The sequence below is a fragment of the Hoplias malabaricus genome, chromosome 12, assembly GCF_029633855.1.
Source record: "Hoplias malabaricus isolate fHopMal1 chromosome 12, fHopMal1.hap1, whole genome shotgun sequence".
Lineage (NCBI taxonomy): Eukaryota > Metazoa > Chordata > Actinopteri > Characiformes > Erythrinidae > Hoplias > Hoplias malabaricus.
In genome coordinates this window covers 21,425,689-21,449,232 of record NC_089811.1, presented here as the reverse complement: position 1 = coordinate 21,449,232, position 23,544 = coordinate 21,425,689, and the positions used below count along the sequence as shown (strand labels likewise).

General features: G+C 39.1%; 1 long non-coding RNA gene across 1 annotated transcript; it reads left to right on the top strand.

Annotated features, from left to right (window-relative positions):
* The first annotated feature begins 1,986 nt into the window (after window positions 1-1,986).
* On the top strand, window positions 1,987-22,107 carry LOC136664243 (uncharacterized). Its single transcript, XR_010795095.1, has 6 exons — window positions 1,987-2,319; window positions 3,178-3,285; window positions 4,099-4,146; window positions 6,661-6,760; window positions 20,038-20,104; window positions 21,131-22,107. It is a non-coding gene; the product is annotated as an uncharacterized lncRNA (long non-coding RNA).
* The last annotated feature ends 1,437 nt before the right edge of the window (window positions 22,108-23,544 follow it).

The window sequence follows — 23,544 nt, the reverse complement described above, 5'->3', positions numbered from 1 at the left end:
TGCTTGGCCTCCAACTAAATGTAGGATGATATAGTTGCTTACACAAACACATCCTAGTTAGAGGGGTTATGCTAAGCATAGCATTAACAATATGGATGTCTTTGGCCTCTCTGCACACAGTGCACAGGGCCTGCCTTCGTGGGTCACTTCAAGCTTGTTAAAACAGTTGGGAAACAATTGGTACTGAATATTAAAAAACACAAATGGCATCTCTCTATAACCAAGCATCATACCAGAAAGAGAAAGAGTGAGAAAGTGGGAGAGTGGAAGACAGAAAAATGAGGGCTAATGTCTGATGGCTAATGTCTGTGTCTGGATGTGTTTCCCTGCTTGTTACTACGTTTGGAATAGCGACAATAATAGAGGACACAAAAATCAGAAGGGAATATTCATTACAATTCATTATCTGCTCCACCAAATTGCATCAAGCTTATAAAATATTTCTTTCACTTGTTCAAAGGCTTGTTAGAGCTTAAATTCAATTACTGCTCACTGTAACACCCTGTCAGGTCTCTTTAGCAAATCATTAGTCAGGTTTATTCCTGGTCAGAGTGCAGCAGCTTGACAAGCCTAATTGTTATGAAGCAGCTAAAGGTCGGCTAATGAAGCAGGGATATGGTGGGCATGTAGCTGCCTCGCACCCGAAATTCCCCAAACTTTCACAAGATCAAAGTGGTTCAGGGCAGACCATTTGCTAAATTGTCAGCTCTAGATAAAACTGGTCTGAGACTTTGCATTAAATCTGAAGCTTTCTGAGATGGTGGAGGGGTGGGGGTGGGGTCATGAAATAATGCAGAAAAATATTAATTAAATATTGTCTTGGAGAAGAGACAGATTCACTATTGACATTTGACATGATAGTAATGATGGACTGGAGACGCTGACAGGGAGACAAACTATGAACATGGTCAGACAAAGACAGAGCAAAAACTGGCTAAACACTGTCGAGTGAAGGACACTGGCTATCGTACTTACATATTACAGTTAAGTTTAACTTGCTATTTACATTATTTATCTTATCCAACTTATCAATGCGCATTGTGAATTCCTCTTGTATCACATAAACATGCCTTTTAAATTTATTTCACATTACAACATAAATATAAAGTATTCAATAGATCCTTCATGTGACCACAACCCTGATTTATAGCCCTAAGAGGTGATGATTTAACGTTCTTTTCAAAGCATCTTTGATGTGAAGCCCATTAGCACCCCCTTGTGGAGCAGACACTAAATGTGTTGGTAAGTATTTGGGATATAATGCCCCTTGTGGTGGATTTATTTCATGCGAGTGAGTGAGTATGTTTGTAAGAGTTCACGTTTAAGCTGGAACAGCAAAAACAAATACATTTATAATACGTATAAGGTGCTTGTCCGATAGGTTCCTCTGTGGTTCTGTCTCCATGAGTGTGATGTGTGACTGAACAGGATTTGGCTCTGTGCTCAATCAGCATGCAATTCAATCAAAGTCATAACGTTATTCCTGGTATTTATGTTCCAGTTACTAACTCTCCTGTTCTAATATTTAAATTAAGCGTTCACTTCACAATGCTATGCAACATAATGTTTATTGTATGCATCATTTTATAGCTGTAACTTGCTCTAGGTTTTATATGTGCATGATTTTTATGCAATTTAATGTGCACTATCCAACATGTTAAATATTAATATAGCAACAGACTAATTTATATATAAAGATACAGAGATATAAAGAGTACAGGTGTCCTGAGCAGAGAACGAATCCACACTCTCGTTATGTTGTGCTCTTCTCAAGCAAAGTAAGCTAGGTTTATACTCGACGCACTGAACACCGCGCGAGGGTGCGCGCGCCAAAAGTGACGCAATAGCGGCGGCGCGTGGTCGTGCACCTCTAAATGTTTGTAACTTGGTGCTCACTGCTCGCGCCGCGCTCCCAATTACTCCATCCATTTCCACTGGTTATGTAGTATACTGCCGCCTGTTGTTTCGGAGTATACTGCACAAAATATAGCGTCAAACGCCCAAACCGCTCGCCCAAGCTCTCGCATCGTCAGCAGAGTCCTGCGCGACACTGAAGCGCGACTATAACGCCTGTCCTCAGCGCTCAGAGCCCATTCATAGATAATCAAAGTCTTTCAGTCTCCAGGAGAAAGAGCAGGAGACAGAGATAAACAAACATGGTACGTGCGAATAATAACAGCTGTAGACGAGTATAAACCGAGCTTGGCCCTCTTCAGCATTGGGCTCGAATGTAACAAAGAGGAGGAATCATTAAAACGCTAATGTTTACCTACAGGAACCGAGGAAATCCGAGTGAATCTATTAATGCTCTGTCAAATGGTAGGCTAACAATATCTTCAAAATTATGTTTTTTTTAATCTTTATTATTGTTTTTAACTTTATTTATTTTATTTAAATAACACGTTTGCAAAATATACATCACCAATGCCCTGCACTACGGAAGCCTTTATCTTGAAAAATGTTGCCTACGTTTCATAATTGCGATTTAGTATCTCATAAATATGAGTATGCGATTTGTATGAGAAATTGCAGATCGGGCTTTCCATGCAACACGTACAGACTAAGGCTATAAAATAATTGTGTTTTTTTTTCTGTTGATTTGGAAAATTCTATTTGACTTAAAGAGAGATTAGTATTATTGCTCGTAGTCTTGCCTTACTGTTGCAGATTATAATTCATTTTTACAGCACTGTCCTGAATCTAAGTAGGAGGTGGAGAAAGGGGCAGTGCTTTCTGCTCGCCTTTTAAAATTACATAGTGAAATTTCTGTGGTGCTGAGCCGGGAGAGGCTCTATTCTCACACTCGTGTTTATTTAAATATTACTGCAATTAAAAAAATACACACTCAGGGTCATTTCCAAGAGAATAAATTCTTACAAATTGCTAAGACTTGCCCTAATAAGTTAAATATCGCTGTCCAATCAAAAACATGTATCTCCATTTTTGTCTATTTTAGCTTACAACATCATTTGAACACAGCAGCTGTCCTTTACATTGTGTAAAAAAAAAAAAAAAGAACAACGGTGCAATAAAATGCTCCAAAATGTTTTTACATTGATTTACATTTATATTTAAGATGTTTTTTTCCTTCTCCTGTACAGTTGCTATTTTGGGAGACTTGTTTTTGATTGTACAGTGATGATTTATGAGTATTTGTTTGTCTTTTAAACCTTTCAGACACCAGCAAACCTACAGAGCATCCTTTTGGTTATCCTTTTGACCATTCTAAAGATGATAACGTCCAAAGAAATAAAGAAAGGGACATTTACTCAACTGTGGAACATGGTATTAAACAAAGAATACATGACATATTGTTGTCTGTCTCTATATCTTACATAATTTTAGAGCATATCTGTCTCCTAGCATCTTTGAAGCATTCCAGTGAGAAATAGGAATGTATAAATGTGGAAAATTATTTGTCATTAATCAGAATTCTGAGATGGATGGTCGCCCTGTCCTTGCTGAGTACTTGTGATTCCACTTAGGCCCTGGACATACTGTGACCCTGATATGGAGGAAGAGGAATGAAAACCTGCTTTAAAAAAAAAAAGAAAATAAATAAAAAGTGGTCATAATTATGAATCAACAAGTATTGAAGTACTCAAAATGCCTCAGACTTTTGTTTTCAAAGTGATGCTTAAAAATCTCAAAACCCAGGAGGCTTTGTTTTTCAAAAATGTTCTTTCACTTTTTATTTTAAAGACCTCCAGTTAGCTCTATGTCGGATCATATGCACTTGTTCCAAAGACTGTCTCAAATATTAGAAGTCGAACAGTTAGGATTTGTTATGTCGTAAACCAGAGCAGCTAATTCTCTCGTCATGGGGTGTGGCTTTCAATCTGCTGGCCAGTGAAGAAGGAGTTAGAGGCAGGAACTAATTGCATATTCAAGAAGAGACACTCTTAAGATAAATGGGAATGCTATTTGGAATCATTTCAATGAACATATATGAGGTTTTATAGTTGAATCAATGATTAGATTGGGTATTAATGTTAGTGAAGCATCTAGAACGTCCTCCTTGTTTCACTGTGTACTATTTGGAGTTCAGTTTATAAGCTGCAGCCTCATTAGATTGTCTTGATTTTTCCTTCACTGTAGACGGAGGAAAGGCTGCTGTGTACAAGAGGAGTACAGACCACAGACAGAGTAAGTTCAGGAAGAGTTGACGTGCTGCTGAGGAATTGATTTTTCAGGCGGGTGTAATATAAATGCAGTCTTTCAGCTTTTGTGTGTCACTGTGTTTCGTCAGAATACCCCAGACCCACAATCAGTCAAAACCCGTTCAAATAATGCATTTCATTCTTTCAACAGCAGCTGCAGTGCTAGAAGTAATAAGGACATGCTAAGTGCGCTAAGCTCCTTTGTAGCACTGTTTTGCCTTTTTTCCTTCCATTCTCCTCTACCCTGGTGATTTGCTCACTCCAGGCGATGTGTGCTTTGTCTTCAGTATATTCTAGTGAGCTGTGTAAATAGATTTCATTCTCAATTGGTCCCTCGGTGTCACAGTGGAAAGATACTTGGACAGAAAACTGGTTTTGGGGAAATGGTTTTATGTTGGTACTGCTAAAGTGCTAAGTCTTGGCTTCTACACAGAGGATTTCAGTGTGTTTAATGGTAGTTTTTAGAAATTCAAGTTTTGGACTTTTCAGGACGTCTAAAGCACAGCTCATGAATATTCACTGTCGAGCTTCCGGACAAAGGTCAGCTGGAACTTCATAGTTATGTTTCCGAAGCACTTTTTTTTCCAGGTGTCACACCTTGCAAAATGGGAACTCTTCAAAATGGATTGTTTCTCAGATAATTTGCATTTTATTTCTTTCTTTGATAAAGATCGACTGCAGGCAGACATGGTTAGGAGGGCTTTTGTGTCAGTGTGTAATCTACACTTCAGTAACACTGACAGGAGGCAGGACAATGAGTCACTTATGACAGCATCTCACCAGTGACCCGTACCGTGGCTCTTTTTGTGTGAACCTCAGCAGCTGGCCGTCTGTGCAACAGCAGAGATGAAATGTGCCGTTCTGCGGCGCTCTGTCGAGGTACTGATGGAACCTTTTAAGAGCAGAATTCTGACCGAGTGAGAACGCAGAGCTTGTGGCTGATGTCATTTCACAGCTGTTTTCTCAATTAGACCCTGCAATGGCACAGTCTGTCCACTCCTTACACGTTTACGCCGTACATCAGGACTTTTCCTACAGTGAAGGCATGAGCCATGTTTTCATTTCGGTGCCAGATGCCAAGTGACCTTGCATGAGTGCTGCTTCAAAAGACTTGGCCTCACTCATCACATTGTTAGGTCGTGGTGGTGATCTTCCCCCCTCCTTGTTGCTATCCGTCTATCAGTCCCCCTCACACTTGCGATCCATTTTCCCTCGCTGGTATCTCTGTAATAAACAGAAAGCTTTTGCAGCTGCCTTTATGTTTTCCCTTTTGTCATCTTAAGAGCTCCCCCTGTTTAACATTTATCTTTCATCACTGAAAACTAAGGATTTTGTCCATAAGCTTGTGGTTTTAGTCTTCAGTCAACCAATATGTATGTCTCTTCTAGAGGTCTGCACGGTCATGAAATACAAGCCTGGACCCAATCTCTACTCATGGCTTTAAGACTTGTTGCCACTGCTACTCATTAAGTTTAAATCTCAGTCATTTAAGCATATTCATATTAATCTCTCATTAGAAATCCCAATTCTGATCCAAGACAGATGAAAAATAAGACTTAATGTTGCCCAAAACCTGATTATATATTTTCATTGTAAGTTGTGTTATTAATCTGTAATTTATTTTACCCCTTAGTTACTTTTAACACTCGCTTTACACTTTGAACTCACATTCATAGGAAGAGTTGACAAAATGGTTTGTGAATGTCAAAAGGGTGAGGTCAGTTATGTTTCATAGCATCACCAATTTTCTAAAGAAATTTCAGCACAATGAGGCACTCAGTGAGCAAGTTTTTTTAAACCTCAGAAAGACATGTACCACATGGCTGCAGCTTAGCTAGTGGGGCACAAATTTATTGAGTTTTGACAGCTTGTGCCAGCGAGGCTTTACCCTCAACAGGTGTTTTACATTCTGCCAGTACTTCTTAGGCTGGCTGAAGGACTGTAAACTGCCTAATACAATGTTCAGGACACGGGGACCTAACAAAGGGTTGATAATTCAGTCAGGAATGGCTGCAACTGTCTTGCCAGATTTGGCTCAGCAAAGACTTGATTAGTACACGATCCACTGAATCCTGTATTTTACCATTCCAAGCTCTCGGAGGGTAAATTCAAGAGTTAATCCTAGAACTGCTGTAACACTGTTTTGGCAGTAAGGGCTTTGACGGTGAACTGTTCATGGTGTTGCTATATCAGCAGTCTGGGAAGGGAATTTTTTCCTTCCCTTCGCCTTTTTCCTTCTATCTTCAGCTATTCTGCACATTCTCAATGGAACGTCAAAGAGATGATAAGAGACGAACTGCAGACTGTCAATGTTGACTTGATTAGGGAGCACAACCAAGGTGGAATATGTAACGCAAGCAGACACACCTCCACAGTCCCTGCAAATATCTCTGCACTAAATCAAATGCAAATTCAAGGAACTATCTGCACCACCTGAGTCCCAAACAAGGACTGATTTTATTATTATTTTAATTATCCTCCTTTCATTGCTTTTCCCTAGGCTTTCTGGGAGCTGGTGCTCATGGTAGCTCATGGCAAGGCTGTGTGAGGGAGGAAGCGTGTGTCTAGTGTGAGGATACCCCCCAGTGACTCTGGTGCAGGTACAATGACTGGCATGTATGAAATATCTCTTATTAAAGTCAATACATATACATATTTCTGATGCATAATTTATACTAGGTTCTGTAGCATTAGCGCCAACACTGGAGAATAGCTTCACAGACTTCTCTACTTTTGAATCACCTTCAAAGTGTTTAGCTGAAGCATCATGTTTGAGATGGAATTCAGAAAATCTTGCAGCAAATACTAATTCTGGTGTAAATGTCCCAAATGTAGTTTTGCTGTATTTATTTGTCCAAGGTTACCACTTACTTAGAACGAAAAGAAACCGGCTTTATTTCAGATTATTGTTTTTATTCTAAACTTGGTAGAGAGCCATTACAATTAAGGTTTCAGTTTAAGAGAACAGCACATTATTTCCTGATAAACACAAAGACTTTTGCTGGGCTTCGCAACACTACTTTTACCACAAGTCTCAGTAGGCTACAGTTTTTATTCTTAAATTGTGCATAAGAGAATTGTTGGTGTTAATGCTTCAGCACACAATGTCTATATCCTTAAAATAAAGGGGGGTAGAAATGGTCAAGAGCTGTTTGCACTTAAGTCCAAAGACAAAACCATGTTTGTTCTCATCCCTAATTTGATGTAGGTGCCTGACAAAGGGTTAATGGGCCAAAACAACTCAATTAATAAAGTCAACATTTTTGGTTCCCATCATCAAAATTGTGGCTGCGCTGTTAAGAATATTGCACATTCCTTTCTAAAGCGCACCATCTGGCTGGAGAACAGACAAAAGTTTTCTTTCATATTGGATGTTTATTGTTCTGAGAGATTGATGCCGTTAATATCAGCCTTCAGAATGACAGATTATCATCACTACTTAATCAGTGCTATTAGGAGATAAATATCGGTAATGTAATCAGTACAGTAATTTCTTTTACAATAATACGATTTACAAATGTAAGTGATTAAGTAATTAGCTTAGATCTCTCTAGATCACTATCCCTTAGAGTTTGGAGCGTCTGGTTTCTACAGATTACAGTGGTTAATTTAAGGCTCCCCACCTCCCCTACTTTTTTTTTTTTTTGTGAATGAGAATCATTTGTTGCTGGCCAAAATGCAAAGCCTTTTATAAGTGACCCCTGCAATCACTAAAAGATTTTTTTTTCCCGAAAGTCCACCACTTTCCCAGTGAGAGTGGACATGTTGCACAAGTGCTACACACAAGGGAAGTAAATGCCTTACATTAAATTCAATTGAAAAATTATGTGCAGTTGATAAAATAAAGCCTGGCTCTGGGCTGGCATATCTAAACAGCTATCAAGGATCCCTTTGTTGCTCCGCAAGCACTCGCCCCTAGGCAAGTCCTGGTTTCAACATTCTAACTTATACTCCTTTATTTACAAAGTAATTTGTCGGTTAGTGTTAATTTCCTAAATGCGACATAAAAGGAGTGCAGCGCAGAGAGAGCAGGGGGAGAGAAAATCATAAAAACAGCCGAGAATCAGGCAAATTGCTTCCATGTGTGCCCTGCTGCCAGGGCCAGGCGCGCCGTAGTTGTTCCTGACCCTCCGAGCAGCGGCCAGTTCTGTTTGAAAGGCGCAGTTCTTTAATGAAGGCCTAATTTTTATTGCCACTCCATTGACTTCAAAGCAGTTCAGGTTGCCAAACATAATTCCACTGGAGGTATTTTCAGGTGCACTGCAAATAGTTCATAAATAATTTCCCCATTAGGCGAGTTCTCCTTGAGTGCTGCACTTTTTGGGGTGAATGTTTTGACTGTTTGGGCTCCCGGCTTCTCTCTCTCTAGTCCTTGGCTTGCAGCTTAAAGGAGTCAAATGCCACTTAGTGGCTCTGTGACTTCTCTCCTGCCCCTTACAGGAGGCTGCAGCGTCACCCTTGTCACTCATGCACTGAAAGTGTGCAGCGAGGAGCCACCATTAGAGGATTAGAGAATTAAAATAAATCCAACCCAGGAGGGCTAAGGGTCGATGCATTATTGCACACGACCAAACTGCCAGTTTGAATGGGTTCTCATAGGAGCAGAGGAATGAAATGCAACACTAAGTTTTGTCTGCTTCAGGCAGACAAGTTTTGAGTAGGCCCCCCAACTCTTAAGTGCAACAATGAATTATTGCTGTGTTACAGAATCTCACCCTGCACACGTGAAATTAGCTGCAAAGGCGTTGCTGCATCTGCTGCAGTAAGTAATAAAAGCTGTTGAGTTGGCTTGTGTTTTCAGTGTTTGTTTTGATTATAATCATAATAGACAGCATTGATGTCATGAGCATGTATATTCATTAGACTTAGTCAAAAGATGCCTTTTATTTAATTCTTTGGAACAAATTTATTCAGGCTTGATATAAACTAGTCTTTGGTTTTGCACCTATAGTATAAGTACTTTTATTCTGTGTGCTCTGTTGTACTATACAATAAGTATATTATAATCTGTTGACCTGAAATGGTTCCTGATATTCCTGAAACAATACTGAAACCCTTTATATATAGATAGATAGATAGGTAGATAGATAGATAGATAGATAGATAGAAAATCAGTTTACCTTACAAAGGAAGCTTCTTCTTCACACATGATCTACAACCCTAAACAGTTTTAATATATTCCCTTTTTATTGCAAATAGAGAGGATATTAAAAATGCATATTTCATCTTTCTTGTCAATTGGAGATTTTAATGGATTTTGAAAGGCTCCCAGATCCAGGCAATCAAAGACTTAATTTAACACAAACTAACAATAAAAGGAATAATGGCATCAAAGCACATGTGTTTCACATTCCACCACATTCTGAAGGAATTATATGTATCTTGTGGGGCCATGCATTGACTTAGCAAGCCATTAAACGAGTTTTGCCTTTCTCCAATGCTTTGTACGGAACTTCATAAAAGCTATGAACCTTTTGATAGGTAATAACAAGGAGGAAGTGGAACCCATGTGCAGTGGAGATTTCTGGTGTGAACTCAAATATAAATTTCAGCATTAGTCTGGCCTAAGTGCCTATTACTGTGTTGTTTTTTTCTGTATTTTTCTTTTTAAAATACTGTTATTGTTCTTTGATTGCATTTCCTTCTCTACAGAAGACCCTCTGAGGGAAGATACAGAATGTATATTTTATTATAACAGGCCAAATATCTGGCAGAAAATGCCCTGGTGTCATTCTACACAGACATGTTTAATGTGAAAACAGGCTATAAATCATGAACTATAGTACTGATGCCTGATTATGCTCACATAATTGCTACTACCTGGGCCAGGAAGGTTCTCATATTGGAACCAGATTTAACATCTTAGAGTAAGGACAGCTTTTTCATGACTTAAAAAATGTATTTACATATTTATGTGAATAGTTATTTCTTGTGTTCCGTATTATGTCAAGAACAATTATTTGATTTAGTATTTATATCCCTGTATATATTATCTTTAGCTATTTTTCTAAGGGTAATGACCTACATCACACTCATACAGAAACCTGTGTGTTATGAGGCTAATAAATGGAGGTATAGTGTGACACAAGGGTTACCCCAAGTCCAAACCCACCTTAAACCCCATAAAATGGCTGGGTCCACCAACCTCATATCACCATTAATGCCACTCATCACCCCCAATAAACTTTACATTCTCTGTCTCCAGGCCAAACAGAAAGCAGTCATTTCCTCCCTTGTTTCTGTTTGCTCTGTTTGTGTGGTTCCTCAAACTACAATTACATGCACACAGTAGCTGGAAAACATATTTAGTTAGTGTTAGAAACTGGACTTCACCAAAGAGTTTTTACAAGAACTCTGTTAAAAAGAAAAGCCTATTTATGTTCCAGTAAAAACAGAAGAGTTTCCTGCAATTTTATTGAACGTCCCTTTTTCTCCTTATATATTATCCTAGCTTAAATATTTGTCTGTAGCAGAGAAAATATTTGACATGAGGTATACCTTTTGGTTTCTGCAAAATCTGAACCATTTCTTCTTTTGATGAAATCGTGTTAATTGTTTTTTCAGAAACCAATAAGTAAATGTTTTTTTTGCAGCAGCAGCTCTGTTTTAGGGATAATTGGACTGATATAAGCATCACATTGTTTAAATTTACCTGCTTAAATATACCTTGACTAGTCTGGCTAATGTTGGACAACATCACTCTGACCTTAGTCATACTATGACAAGCAGATATCTCAGCTAGACTCAAAATGATATCCAGCTATTAGGATAAACCTAGTCAACGTGGTAAAACTTCTGGATTCTTACTTTATAGTCCATGTGTTTCAGAACAATAGCAGCAGACTGAGACTGCTCTATTTCAGAAAAGGACCCTTTTTCCCCCACGTGCGTCTGAGTTTAAGATCAGATCAATAACTCAAGACTGATGTTTGTAGTGATTCATTGCTACACCTAGCCTAATTACTCAGGACACACAAATCTTAATTAATGAGTTGTTATGAGAAAAATGAAAGTGTTGAGTATCTGTTAAACAAACGTGGGTCAAGTTAATGAGTTCTCACTGTGCACACTGTGTCCTTTATAGACTTAGATGTGGTCTGCGTGCCTCCTCTGGGTGTCGACGGTGTAGGCTTCTTGCTGGGTTCTCCTGGAGGGCTACTTTGGCTCCCTGGGGACTGCCGAAGCCCTCAGCTCCATTCCTTTAGAGCAGCCACAGGAAATGAGAGCTTGACCCCAACTTCAAGAGGAATAAGGGCCATCTGAGCACATTTGGTAGTGGGAGAGAAAGCATTTATCTTTCTCATAGCCAATGGGATTGTTCGGACACACTTTTTGAAGTATATGAATAGGTAGTAGACTTTGAGTTCTGAACGTAATCCATACCAGAGTAACTTGGAATGTTCCCAGGCATAAGAGGTGAGTTCAGCTGCAAGTGCTTCGTATTTAGTATTGGTAATGTTAATATAAAACTTAAACATCCTTTTTCATTGTTCCCTTCATATATCACAGCACAGGGACCTTTACTCCTATTTCCTTTCCATAAATCATATTTCTGAATAAAATTTTGGTTCAAAGTAATTTTTTAAGGTTCCAAGTCTCTACATATAAGAGGCCTCTCTAAATCAGAGGAACAGTTGCTCTACCCAGTTGTAATTAATATGAAAGGATCACTCACTTAAGCAGCTGCATCAAACACTCCCTAAAAAATCTCCTCCAGATTTTCGAACGCTTTCTAATCATAAATAATCACAAAAAAGACACGCAATTAGATTACTCTCCAATGCCGTGGCATTATGTTGAGAGGGGAAAAAAATCCTCTGGTCTTTCTTTAACTAGTCAGGCTACGGAGTAATTGCTCTCCAGTGACTTTGATACTAGTTTTAAGCTGGAGGTTTAACTTCTTATTAGGGGGGTTCTTTATAAGTATGAGCACAGATGGAACAATTTTACATGGAAATCAGAGAGATAGAAATCTGAGGAACACTGTATGCTATGCATTTCTGAGACCCTTATTTTATTACCACCTCCAAGAGCTGTACGTTACTGACCTTATTTAAAGCCTAATGATCTGTAATGTTTCTAGATAATGACATTTTGGTTGGGCTTTGATGAAAATGAAGTCTTACATTATTGATGCCATTCACTTCATGTTTTTTAGAGGACTGGCATTCTCTATCATTTATTCAGTTCTCTTGTAACATCGTTTTGTCAGAATTGTTGGATATATTTTACATTTGATTATGTATGAACTGTCGACCAGAATATAAAAAAAAATGCATACCTGTTTTTTTCATATAGCATATTGTTCTACAACTTCTCCATAATACATAAAATGAGATGTCAGTGTAAATTTGCTGAATGCTGAGGAACATACTAACTGCATCACAGTTTCACCTTGGTGCTGATAGGAATATTTTTGGGGAATATTTTGTATTTTGAACAAAGCATAGCTCTCGACCATACATTAATTTTAAAACATGCATTTAAGCAGAAATCTTATCTTAAGTAATGTCTCAAATTGTGTATTTGAGTAAAAAAGTATTTGTGGTTTCTAGACACGTTAAACTCATCAGATTTGAATATTAACAGTTTTGAGAAATGCAGAAAATTTGAATAGGAGGAATTCCCATTAATTATGAATTTTATTTTTAAAGTCTGTTAGAATATAAAGCACACTGAGTCTTTTCTAATGGCTTTCTTTGAGGAGGTTGTGCTTGGGTCTTGATTGTAAAGTACTGAAACAATTTTTTATTTTTTATTTTTTATGGCTGAGCATGTCTTATCATCAGAGAAAGTCTCTGATAATAAGAGGTGTAATTGGAGCTTCTTCAGGCTGGTAAGGGCATTACTGCAGTGAAAGGCATGCCTACCCAAACCCATGTCTTTGTTTCTTCTTCTGCCAACTGAGATTACCACGTAAGGAGTTTTTCCCCTAGTGAAAGAAATTGCATTGACCTCTTCTATCTATTGCTTCCATATGTAAGCAGTTATCTCTCTTGCAAATGGAAATGAGACCCAAAATTGCAACAAATGGGTCCATGCCACTGAATGCAGATGTTCCCCGTTTTTACACAGAGTACACATGCCTGATTAAATTAACTTTAACCCCTCCGTCGACAGAACAGACATCTCTTTTAAAACTTCCTCTTGGCCCAATTTGTTTGGAGTTGGACCTGGAAGCATAAATGTATCTCACCGTGCAGTAAATAAATTGTGATCGTATTGAACACCTAGTCAGCAGTGCTGTCCCAGGACCTTAGCAGGGGTTCCTGTTGACCAGCGGCCCACCAAGTTCACCCCCTTCACTGGCTGGGGCTGGTCAAAAGCATAACGCTTGAAGAAAACCACCTGTTGTTGAAGTAGAAGAAGGATGAAAGTGGTCAGCTGGGTGGAAAGAGGCCAGGGGGATCCAAACAGGTGCTTCCTCCACTCAGAGCTGGGAATGCAGAGCTGTAATATATGGAAATAGGCGCAGGAACTCTCTCACGTTATTTCTTCTTTGCCCAGAGTGTAATGAGGACGCCTTATAACACAGCCCTGAAGATAATTTGCCAAATTGGTTAAATGTTGCTCAGAGCTCCGTTTGTTAATGGCCTCAAATCAGACCAGGCTCGGGTCACTGCAGCCACTCGCTAACAGAGGAGATGGAATGGCTCTTAGATGGTAGATGTCTCTACCCTGCAGTTTACCTCACAGGGACTCTTTAACAATGTTGCACAATTTATTTGACCCTAGTCTAAAGCATTAAATCAAATCAGGCCACCATATATGCTTGAAAGTGCACTCGTGAATTGTGGATGTAAGTATAATCCTTGTTAAGTTATTGTTGCGTTGTCCTGCCTGCATCCATGTGAGACTTTATAGTATTACAATCAGGCTCTCTCCTCCTAAAGCCATAATTCATCCTCATGACCTGCTACACAGGAAGTATCTGCTCTTTTTCCAGCTCAGGTCCTTACTACTCTCCCGAGTTGCAGAACACCCCCCCCATACTAACAGCTTCTAACCCTGTCATTTATAAAACTGTCAGTCTAATACACACAACTGTTATGTACATGTAGAAAACACATAGAATTGGAACATACAGGTGCTAACTTATTTCACTTTAGGTTTTCCTGCTTGTGGTAATGAAGAGCAGGTGAGGAGAGTAGCTTTAATCAGGCCTAGAGTGGGCAACATGGAGATTTGCAACTTGCTGAAAGGCATGCCGTCCACATGGGGTTCATTAGGGGGTTAGAGCAAAATCAGTCAGGAACAATTGTTTTCCCACTACCCTAGCTCAAGTGGAATAACTTACACATCGAGTGAAAGATGCCTGACTCGAAAGTGATCAGACCTCTACAAGAAAACCTCATAAGAGCTTACTTTAAGGACATTCTTTTTTATGTGGCTCTGAAGTTTGCTTTGGGTGCTCTGTTCTGCAGTAGATGTGCGTTTTTTTTCCCCCTCACACTCTAATCTAATAGAAGGATTTGAGGACTTCTAAAAATAAAGCTTCTCTATGTTTCTTAGCTTGGGCAAAGGACAAATCTTTAGTTGGCAGTGTTGGGATAGGTACTTACTAAATACTTATCTCAAACTGTGGGATTCTTTTACTTCTCAACACTTTTTACTTTAGTTCTGTGTTATTCAATATAACACCATGCAAGCTGAAAAGTAGGAGGGAAAACCTGTAGCACTTTCAGTGACTTATTTAGACAGCAATAACCACAACAAGCATGTTGTAAATGGAAGAGACATGCAGGATACCTTTTAACATTAAACTGAATAAATAAATAAATATCAAGGGCAGGCAGTGCCCATTCAAATACATTATTGAAAAAATTGTAAAAGACCCATAGCCAAAAGACCAGATATTAGAAACCGGAGCACCTGGAGGAAACCCACAGGAACATAAGGAGAGCACATCAAACTCCTCAAAGACAGTCACCTGGAGGAAACACACACAGACACAGAGAGAACACACCACACTCCTCACAGACAGTCACCTGGAGGAAACCCACACAGACACAGAGAGAACACACCACACTCCTCACAGACAGTCACCCGGAGTGGGACTTGAACCCACAACCTTCAGGTTCCTGGAGCTGTGTGACTGCGACACTATCTGCTGCGCCGCCGTGCCGCCCGGTACAATACAACATTACTGTTTTTTAATATCAAAACTTTGTGTGAAGGTACTTCAGGGTTTTTTTTTAAAAGATTTATTCATTGAAAGTTTCTTTAGGGCACAATGTTATTTTATTGTGCAAAATAACCCTGGTTTTAAGTTGTTTTTCTTTTTTTCATTTAACATATGTTGCTTCAAGGTTATATCTGTATGAAAGTATCAGGTGAAACGACAGCTTTTCTGTGAAGTTTTTTATATAATGAGTCAATTTATGGTGCACCTGAAGGGTGGAGAGAAAATCTGAGAGCTGTAAAACCTTTCCCTTAATTTACGTAGCGCTAGGGAGGAATAAAAGCTGATTCTCACAAATCACTATGACTATCCCACAGAAAGGAGAAAATAAGTTTGCAGTAGACATAAATATACTGTATGACTAATGTAGAGTTACAGCAGGAAATGGAAATTATTCCTTCTCGGAATGCCACGATCTTGAGGACTTGTGACTTTTTTGCGATCACTTGAAGCTAAGCAGGTTAAAATCATCAGCATAAACTCACATTTGATGGATAGATAAATCAGATTCGATATGAGATGTAATATATCATAGCTTTGCCTTTCAGCCAATCGCCGCTATTTGTGGAGGTTGATGGTGTTTGGTAAACATACAGGATCCTGTTCTATTTGGCATTTGGCAAAGTAAAACCTTTACCCACAGTGGTTTAATTGTATTTGACTTTTCCATATTATTTTTTTCCTGTCTGAATCTATGATTCTGGTAAATGTATGTGTATGCTACAGGCGTGTCAACAGAGTTGTAATTACATTTGTTTACCTTTTTATGAAAGCCTTGGAAATATACATTCACTGCTATGAGAACCTGAGGATATTATCTGTGAAGACCAGAGTATCCCGGTTGAAAATCCAGAAATATCACAAGTACCTTATGCCCAGTGTTTTTTTTTTTTTTTTTTTGGTGCTGCAAAAGAGGAAAAAAGCAAAACAATACTGTCATTCTTAATATCCGCTTGTAAAATTATGCCCCCCTCCCAAGCGCTAGGAAGGCTATTGCCATTCTCCCAGAATCTCACAGATGCATACCAAGCAGTCCCAGTGCATTCCCATTTACTTCCAAAGGCACAACCCATGCCTAGCTCTGCATTTGCATGTTTTGCATTCACTAAAGGAACATTTAAAATGTTGCTGTTTGTGGCGAGCTTCTTAAATGTACACTTGCAACTTTCACAAAACTTTTGGTTCACCTCAAGACTATACTTTAAGGTGAGCGAGTGAAGGTAAAAGTACATAATTCCGAGTTAATAAAGCCCGCGAAGAGATATTAAATTTAATCTAGTTGGCCGTGGCACAGAGTGAACTTTGGAAGGTCATCGGCAAGTAAATGGAAGGCATCGTTTCGCATAACACTCCCCACCTGATCTGTGACAACACCACTTAGCATGTCACACTGCTGACAAGTGGGCATCAGCTCCTATTACTGCTGCCCACGTCACAGGTGTCAGGCAGCTTTTCAAACCACCAGGCTTGCCAGGCCAAATGAAAGCCAGTGACAGACACGGTTACTGTCATAGGACAGACTGGGGCTCTGTGTGACCCGTACCCATTAGAACTAAGAAAACAGTGCGAGCAGGAGAGCTGTGGGAGAAAAAGATACAATAATAAAGTTTCATTTGGGTAGTCTCTCAAAGAGCCCAGGGACAATTAAGCTCCCCATTTTCTCTGCCCCTACAGGCCTGGGCTCAGGCAGTTAAGTCATTTCAGAGACATCCTGCACCTGTAAAATTGCTGCACTCCTCTGAATTAGGGAGGGGGTGGTGCAGGAGTGTGAAAATAATCTTGTCTTTAACCCCTGACCTTGGCGCAGTTTCAAAGTGTAAAACTGGTGGCAGTGGAAGATGCAGCTGTACTTATGAAGAAGATGAAATAAGGCTGAGGGAAAACAATTGTCATGTGGATGTCTCGGCAGCTTTGATTGAGAGTAGAGTGGGCAGTGGGCAAATAAACCAATTTTATTTTTTATTGTCTTTGTAGACATGTTGCAGAGCCTGTTCAACACTGTTTGTTACATGTACTACAGTTCATCTTCCAGTAGTCAGTCCCTTCCTTTTGTATTTTTCACAGATAAACTGCATATATATATATATATAATTTTCATTCGAGCATACTTTTGTACTACCAGTAGGTGCAGCTGTAGTTCAACACAGGAGCTGAGTGGCCCAGGCCCGGGCGAAACACCCACACATGATCTCACTAAAGCCCCACAGAGACAGATTGAACAGCATTTTCCCTGATTATAAAGGGCTTCCCTCTCAAGCCTCAAAACAGACTCATCTGAACATGATCAAAACCACTGGCATGTGGCACAGACAATACCAATGCTGCTTGATTAACCAAGCACAGTGAGGTGGGGTGCTCCAATAAAGACATGGCTTTGTTTAAGAGAATGCTCAGAAGAGCACTTTCTCTCGTATGCGAACATGGGATTTGTTTATTTGTGTTGGAATCTGTAAGTCTCTGTATCCAAGGTGAAGTTAAGACGTGTCTGAATTGCCATGCTGCATCCTCTGAGATGCAATTAGAGACAAAACCCTACTGGTTTTATAGCGGGCTGAAACCTAAATAAGCACAAACAATTTCAGGGCCTGCAAAGATGCAGTCCCAGTGCATTACATCATTATACGTCTTTATTAACAATAGATATTGTAATGTAAAATTAAACATCCTAATTTTTGTCTATTTGAGTTATATATACTTTGTGCACTAGTGCAAGTTGAACTTAGTATTGTATGCTTGTCTATTGCATATAGCAATATTAGCATAACGGTTACAATTAACAACTTATTACGATTCATATACTGTAATATTACATGATAATATTTGGAAACAAAGGTTTGAGCTAAATAACTACAGCCAAGTGCACTCACACTCTATTTAAAATATATTTATAACAACAATCAGTATGCATGACTAATTAGCAATTAGTTATATTTCAGTTATTTGAAGAGGCAAATGGGTTTTCATTTTAGAACTGAAACTGTGTATGGATTGGTGCATCCTTATATAACATAAATGCTTTAATGTAAATCTCACTCTGCCAAAATAATATCATATGCTTTGCATTGTATTATGCTTATACATGTGTATTTGTGATACTGCATAATACCGCTTTAGGGAAACTCTCTTCATGTGAGCTGGGGATGTGCGGCTGTGTGATGATGTAATTCACCTTATTTTGCCGTAGTAGTTGGCCTTCTCTGCTGTGTGTCAGGTGGAATGTTTGTGACCTGTGCCCCTACTCATTGGGCAGGAGAGAGGAAGTTGTGTGGAGCCCCAGCGGGTGTTTTGCTGCTGCTCGGAATCCCTGCACTTCCTGTGGGCAGCAGGCCTGCACTGCATTGGCCAGACCCAGCTGCCTGGAGGGAGCAGGAGTGGGCCTAACTTCACACATGATTAATACCCCCATCACTTTCGAAACGCCTGCCCGCCTGCCCAGACCAGACCAGTGTTTGCCTTTCAGAAATATTGCTCCATTTATGAGAGGGAAGCTTTCTCTCTAGCAAGAAAGAAGCATTCTTTAATTTGATAATTAGGCACCGGTCTTTTTTGTGGGGGAAAGTAAAGGATAGGCCTCATTAGCTTTAATTAAGCTGGCTTGACAAAGCCAACTTCTTGATCTTCTTAGTCTTATTTGGATTTAATTATCAAATTTCTAAATGCTTTGAGTCTTTGAGCTTTACAGTCTTCAGGCTAAAACTGCTGAAGTCAGATTTGCTTCAGCATTTCAGATTGATGGCTCTCTGACATGTTCCCACATGCAGCCACTCATTTTCTTTCGGTTTTTATCTGTATACACTTTTTTCTTTCCTTTTTCCACATTTTCTTTTTTTTTTTTTTTTGCCATCGACTTACATTGTGCACTTTTTTCACTTGATTGCATTGTAAAAGCTGAGACAACATAAATTCACTATGGCCTGTGCTCTTGTGTATGTCATGGATTATAAAAAGCTAATTAATACTCTTGTAAAAGTACAATGCTTATATTTATCAGTAGTCCTAATCTGAATATCCATATTATACAGTATTTAATGCTGTATTTTAAAATATAAAACATTTTGTTGGTCCCAAGTCGTCTTCATGTATTACAAGAGATTCATTGTGGGAAAGCAATACTGATTGATTATATGCACCAAAAAAGAAGGCAGAATATTTTGCCTCTCACATCTGGTTATTTGACACTTTGAAAGGAAGTGAAAGGCTTGGTAATCAAATTATATACCTGGAAATTAAGATATATAATACATTTCTGTACAAAGAGACCTATATTCACCTGTCAGCCACAAGATAAAAACCACTGACAGGTGAAGTAAATAACATTGATTATCCCCTGACAATAGTATCTGTCATAGGTTGAGATATATTAGGCAGTAACAGTGGTTCAAGGATAGATAAACAGAGAACCAGCAGAAGGTTACTGTAGGTGTCTGTACAAGCCTCAGTGAAAACCACTGCACACTGGGAATGCCAGAACCTGCCTTTTTGAACATAATCTGACCAGAACATTATGTTAGCATTGCTTAGACCCTTACCATGCGCATAGGTCTGTTTCTGACACACTGAATTCTAGAACTCACTTGACAGGTGCCATTGAAAGAGGAATATCAGTGTTATTAACTTCAGTGGACAGTGGTTTTAATCATTTGGCTGATCATTGTATGCCTTCTCTTTTACTCCTTTTTTGTGTGTCATTTTTAGTGGTGCTCCATGAATTCTGAAGCCAGAGCTGTCCTGCTTTGTGTCACTTCTATGTACAGTTGTTTTGGTAAGTTGGCACATATTTCTTACAAGTGGCTTATTATTTTACACCTAATTTCAGGGTTCAGTCAATAATAATGTACAGTGTATGAAATGAACTTTAATATTTGCATTGCTATATAGGCGTTTATTGACAGGCAATATATTATTTGCTGTGAATATATAATAATTATTTTTATCATAGTCACTCATTGCAATTGTTTTTTAAAGCAAACCAACGTGCCCCAAAAAACGAAAAGAATTTTTTTAATTTTTTTTTTTATTACGTGCACATTCAATTAAATCAAATGTAGCATAGTGGATGGCACCACTGACCCAGGGGTTTGTTCAGTGTCCAGGCAGGAGTGCCAGCTGGTTGGTCTCAATTCCAAACTATGCATTCTTGTACCAATGTTTACATGATTCTGGGAGTCTGCTAAACAATATTAAGCTGTTGCATAAAAAAAGAGAACAAAGATTTCAAGTCTTGTGCACCTCATGTAAAGATTATAATTTAATATCCAAAGCAATCAAATTGTTACTAAATGGGTGCACATAAAATGCAATATTAAATAAAGTTATTGGGCTACTTAAATGACTAAATTATGATTAAATTAATCTGGCACAGGTTTGTGTTGACAGTAGCGATTAAAAAAATAAAAAGAGATTGAAAGATGTTGTTAACTATCACTTCAGTCTAGAAATTCTCTATTATTGCTTTCCTAATGTGCTGAAACCGGAAAAATTGCAGAGTTTAACCTCTTATTAATGTTATTGTGTGTGTGATTCATGAGAGAGAGAGAGAGAGAGAGAGAGAGAGAGAGAGAGAGAGAGAGAGAGAGAGAGAGAGAGAGCGAGCGAGTCTGTTAAAGTGGGGTGAGGTGGAGGGAATCAGGGAGAGTGCTACGCATGGTTGAGCAGCACTGCAGACATCTGCCCGCTAATGAGCTCATTGTTGTGATAGGTGTTTGCTTTAGCCCAGAGTTGGGGCCATTGTAATCTGTTGCACCTCTGAAAGGAGCCACTCTTAGCAAATGCCGTCCTGTTCCTCCAGCTCTGCTGCGACTGAACCAGAGGGAGAGAGCTCTCAGCCCCTGAGGAGAGTCTTAGCCTGCCACAGCCAGGCCCCCACAGCAGGGCTATCTGCATAGGGCCACCTGCTGATGGATGCCTAGCCTTTGTGTAGCTGTCTACACAGCCTGAGCGGATTCAATTTTCTCCATCCCTGGGGAGCTCAGCCTTCAGGGTGGACAAGCTGGCCTCTGTCAGACCCTCGGATGGAGGACCAGGGGCAGCTAAAGACACCCTTAACTCTTTGCTGGTCAGCCAGAGGTCTGGTCTATCACGTGGCATTAGCACTACCCTGTGCCACACACCTTTATTTCTAACCACACAGTACATTTGATGAGATCTGACCCTCACTTCTCCCATTTGGGCAGATTAAGGTTTCATTATTCTGTAGAATAGTCTCATGGTTTGTGATGAGGGATTAAGCTGTAGGATGTCCAATAATATTGATCTAACTAAAATGCTATGTCAAAGGCTGCGGCTGCTCATTTACTTGCATAAACAGGCAATGAAGATGTTTTTCATCTACAGTGAATTTTGGTGAGTAACATTGCAGAGAATTTGAGGATGCTCGCATGATAACGGAAAATACATAGTGTAGTGAAAACCAAGATAAACAATTACAGATCTACTCTGTTGCTCACGCTGCACAGTCCAAATTCAAATTACCATACAACACTGGAAACATGTCAAAGAGAACTAAATAGCAGTTGTTCCTTTTTGAGGGGATTTTTGATTTGTATTTTCCTGTTGGTCTGAACCCCCCTGTGATGTGCTGTGATACAGCAACTAAATAGGCTGCTTGTAGGTCATCAAATATAAATAAGAAGGGAGAAACAGAACTGTCACCTGTCCATCATCGAGTCGAATTCACCATGTCAACTGGAACAGCCTTGTATAACAGACCTTGGCAGATAACTGACAGCAGACTGTGACCTTCACCTGACTATGCGGTGCCATCAAATAAAGTGAATTTTAGGGGCTCTGCAGTGCCCTTTGTCTAATGTCAATAGTCTTGATCTATGGCTGTACTGACACCTGTCTTACCACATCCATTGGTGTCTGGGTTGTCAGGCTCTTCTCATGTACTTTCAGCTTTGGTAGATGTGTGAAGTCCGAGATCACCCGCTTCTCCATCAGAAACATGATTGATTGATGGAGCTGTCAGAAGTGTTGTGTAACAGTTCAGACCTGTCTGGTTAAAATAGACTACAGTGCCTGAGTAGCTGCTGTCAGATTTGTAGAAATGACATTTATTATTTATTGTGTTTAATGTCCAATTGTTTAATAATATAGGTTTAGTATGGTGTTGTTGAAAGACATGCTGGCCTTTGCAAATATTTACTTTACCAGAAAGTGTTAAACATACAAACTTAGTTACTATTACCAGAATATATGTGATTTTCTGTTCTCTCTCTCTCTCTCACACACACACACACACACACACACACATATATATATATATATATATATATATATATATATATATATATATATATATATATATATATATATATATATATATATATATATATATATATATATATTCACACAAATTTGTTTTGTTGTTTTGTTTTACTTTTAATTGGAGGATGGAGGCACTCTACTGATATTTGATGGTGAAATTGTGAATTTAGGCAGCATTCAGCTGGGCACCTGCGATACAGTGTTACTTTTCATTAATGGAATAAAAGCAGTATTAGGCAGGCAAACCTATATATATAATGATGCTACAAACGTTTTTGCTGTAAATCAAGCAGACACACCTTTATTCCATGGATATATTCTTGCAGATATATTTTTTTCTGTAGGAGATTAGATTTTTTTTTTATTATGTTTATACAAATGATGTGTTTAATAGCCAGTGTACAGTTCTTATTAATTATGAAAAATCTTCATTTTATGAAGAAACTGTATGTTATTCACTGTCTGCCTTTTCCAAGTTGTGTTTCCCAGTTCATAAGCTAAATTGTCAGAGTTGAGCTGGATCCTGCAGCGAAGTGAACTGTTCAAATCATGCTGAAGAGAATGGTCCTTTTATTATATTCCCAGAGGGCCATGTCCCATCCGTCTGACGACTGAGCCTGAACTGGGGTTGGCAGAGATGCTGCAGCTGGGCGTGCACATGTACTTTGTTTGAACATGAAAAGAGTCCACACTGCAACTTCGCTGTGACTGTAAGCTTTGTGTTGGGTGCTGTGTTGGCAAGGCTTCTGCTAAATTGTGACCATTTTAGTGAGGAATAAAAAGAACGAAAAGCGGCCAGCGGATTCCCAAGGCAAGCTCTGTTCAACCTTTCACTCCCACAGCCTGAGCTGATGGAGCTACAGACGAGCATTTGGTGAAGATAGATATGGAAACAATTGTTTCAGTATGTTTCCCACAGAGAAAGCCTTGAGC